The sequence below is a fragment of the Colobus angolensis genome, unplaced genomic scaffold (genome assembly GCF_000951035.1).
Source record: "Colobus angolensis palliatus isolate OR3802 unplaced genomic scaffold, Cang.pa_1.0 Scaffold39, whole genome shotgun sequence".
NCBI classification, from domain to species: Eukaryota; Metazoa; Chordata; class Mammalia; order Primates; family Cercopithecidae; genus Colobus; species Colobus angolensis.
The window spans coordinates 2,672,663-2,676,027 of NW_012117265.1; the positions used below are offsets into that span (position 1 = coordinate 2,672,663).

The window sequence follows — 3,365 nt, forward strand, 5'->3', positions numbered from 1 at the left end:
CCTCCTGCCACAGCCCGCCGGGGTCTCCCCCCAAAAGCCACGCGGTGCGCGCCGGGCTGCTGGGTCCAACTGCAATGGCGAGAAGAGGAGGAGGAGGAGTCCGGACCGGGGGCGAGCGGGCGGGCGGGCAGGCGCGCGCCGGGGAGGTGCGGGAACACGTGATCAGCTGAAGCTCCGCCCCCTTCGACGCCGCGTTGCGCCTCGACGCAGGCCCAACCCAAATGGGAGGGAGGAGCGAAAAGAGATAGGGGGTGTCTTGGGGCGGGCGTGAGTTATCACGTAGTACAAGCCTGGGTGTTTGCGTGCATAGTCACGTGACCTCGGCACATTTCCCTCCGCTTTCGATAGGTTACTCTATCATGTGACAATGGCGAGTTTCCCAGTTTCCTTCGCCATGTGACAAGAACTTTTAGCGCCTTCCCTTTGCCGTATTGGGAGTCCTCCATCATGTGACGAGGTCACGCTCTGGTTTTCGCTAAGGCGGGTTTTGAGCAGCCATTGCCACGTGAGGCAAGGCAAGCGTGAGAGGCGGAGCCTCCCCATAGCTGTAGCATTTCGCGCCTGCGCGGCCGCCATCTTACGCCCGTCGCCCTGAGTACGTTAGCGGAAATGGCTCTGAGAGGCTTAGACGCCTGTGTGGCTTGTTAGTGGCGGTATGTCGGCCCGAGACTTTCGGGCTACAGTGGAGGTGGCTATGCTTCCCGCATCTCTCTTGAGAGGCATAGAAGGTCAGAGATATGTGCGAGGAATGGCCAGGTCCAGCGTCTCCTCGTTGCTGTCCCTTGATCCCGGGACCGGCGCCGATGAGCGCCCGCGTTCTTTCGTCCCACGGACCTGCCTTGGTGTAGCCTCCTCGGGCTGTAGCTTCCGAAGGCTACAGCCGACCTGGTCGGGACCCTCCAGCCAGCTTTCCCTTTTCCCGATTGACAGATGGAGAAAAGGAGGCCCAGGCCAAAAAATATCTCACTAGAGGGCTCACAGCCAGTTCGGAAAGTTGGGGCTGGGACTCAACGGACGCTCGGCCAGCAACAGCGCGGAGCTCCGAAGTAAAGGCGCCCGTGACCGAGCGCCTTGTCCTTAAAAGCGTGGTGTCCTTGAATGCTCCCAGGCGCCTTATGAGGTCCCCGATGTACAATCTGCTTAAACTAAACCCCACCCTCTGCCAGGGTCAGGTTGGCCATCCGCAGGCGTAGTTGCTAGGAAGGTTTGACAGATGCACGCCTGTTGATTCAAATGTTCCCAGGATTTGGAGCAAGAAGAGCAAGGAAGGCCGGGCGCGGTGGCTCACCTTTGTAATCCCAGCACTTTGTGAGGCCGAGGCAGGCGGATCACGAGGTCAGGAGATCAAGACCGTCCTGGCTAACACTGTGAAACCCTGTCTCTACTGATAACAAAAAATTAGCCGGGCGTGGTGGCGGGCGCCAGTAATCCCAGCTACCCGGGAGGCTGAGGCAGCAGAATGGCATGAACCCGGGACGCGGAGCTTGCAGTGAGCGGAGATCGTGCCACTGCACTCCAGCCTGGGCAACAGAGCGAGACTCTGTCTCAAAAAAAAAGATAAGAGCAAGGAGGTGTTGAAAGTGGGTTTCCTGGCTGGGCATGGTGGCTCACGCTTGTAATCCCAGCACTTTGGGAGGCAGAGGTGGGCGGATCACTTGAGGTCAGGAGTTCGAGACCAACCTGGCCAACATTGTGAAACACCCTCTCCACTGAAAATACGAAAATTAGCTGGGTGTGGTGGCAGGTGCCTGTAATCCCAGCTAATTGGGAGACTGAGGCAGGAGAATCGCTTGAACCCAGGAGGCAGAGGTTGCAGTGAGCTGAGATTGTACCATTGCACTCCAGCCTGGGCAATAGAGTGAGACTCAGCCTCAAAAAAAAAAAAATTAGCCTGGTGTGGTGGTGTGCGCCTATAATCCCAGCTACTCAGGAGGCAGAGGCACAAGAATGGCTTGAATCACTTTGAACCTGGGAGGAAGAGGTTACAGTGAGCTGAGATGGCACCGCTGCACTCCAGCCTGGGCGATAGAGCAAGACTCCAACTCCCTATCTCCAAAAAAAAAAAAAAATTGAAGTGTAAAGATGTGATTATGTGGCAAGGCAAGGGTTAAAAAGAAAAGAAGAACAAGTTTTCCTCTGCTTAGCCAGCTCACATCAGTAAAGGCGCCCGTGACCAAGTGCCTTGTCCTGAAAAGTGTGGTGTCCTTGAATGCTTATAAGATAGCACTGAAAAGTCGAGGCCAAAGGAATGGGCTCCAGACACCCTCCTCCAGAGCAAAGTTGAAAAACAAATTCCTTTACTGTCTCTCCTTCTCTGAACCATTAGTTATGACTGTGTTTGCCAATGCTTATATTTAGTAAGATTTGTAGATTCTGTTTTTCTTTGGATGCAGCTGCAAGGCCAGCAGCTGTGCAAAGCCACAAGTTATGCTAAGTCACCAGTTATGCTGTAGATTACATGACCTGTCACTGTATCATTAACTGCTTTTGTTTTGCTTCTGTAAGTTTGCCTATAAAAACCACACTCAGTTTTTGTTCAGTGCTCAGCTCTTCAGACATGAATCCACTGAGCTGTGTACATCTAAATAAATCCTCCTGTTTCCCATGTTGGTCTCTCTGGTCATGTGTTTCCCGCAACAATTACAAAAATGAGGGCCTGGCTGGGCATGGTGTCTCACGCCTGTAATCCTTGCACTTTGGGAGGCTGAGGCTGGAGGATCCCTTAAGCCCAGGAGTTTGAGGCCAGCTTGAGCAACATGGCAAAACCCAGTCTCTACAAAAATTAGCAGAGCGTGATGGCCTGTGCCCATAGTCCCATCTACTTGGGAGAAGGAGGTGGGAGGATCGCTTGAGCTGTGGAGGTCCAGGCTGCAGTGAGCCATGATGGAGTCACTGCACTTCAGCCTGGATGGCACAGCTAGACCCTGTCTCAAAGAAGAGTGCATGCTGTACCCTCTGCTATTTTATTTACATTTTACTGTGGATTTTTTAATAGGTAGCATAGTCACATGATATGTCAAATGTACCAAAGACGTGAGACCACAAAGTCTTCCTCAGACACCCAGTTTCCTCCCTCTTAGCAGCCATTGTACAGTTTTCTGTGTAGCTCTACAGTTTTTTTTTTTTTTGAGACCGAGTTTCGCTCTTGTTGCCCAGGCTAGAGTGCAATGGCACGATCTCGGTTCACCGCAACCTCCACCTCCTAGGTTCAAGCGATTCTCCTGCCTCAGCCTGTCGAGTAGCTGGGATTACAGGCATGCGCCACCATGTCCGGCTAATTTTGTATTTTTAGTAGAGATGGAGTTTCTCCATGTTGGTCAGGCTGGTCTCAAACTCCCAACCTCAGGTGATCCGTCCACCTTGGC

At 53.2% G+C, this 3,365-nt stretch overlaps 1 long non-coding RNA gene across 1 annotated transcript; it reads left to right on the plus strand.

Moving 5' to 3' along the window:
* The first annotated feature begins 285 nt into the window (after window positions 1-285).
* LOC105520860 lies at window positions 286-2,608 on the plus strand. Its single transcript, XR_001003191.1, has 2 exons — window positions 286-2,165; window positions 2,221-2,608. It is a non-coding gene; the product is annotated as an uncharacterized LOC105520860 (long non-coding RNA).
* Window positions 2,609-3,365: the final 757 nt, after the last annotated feature.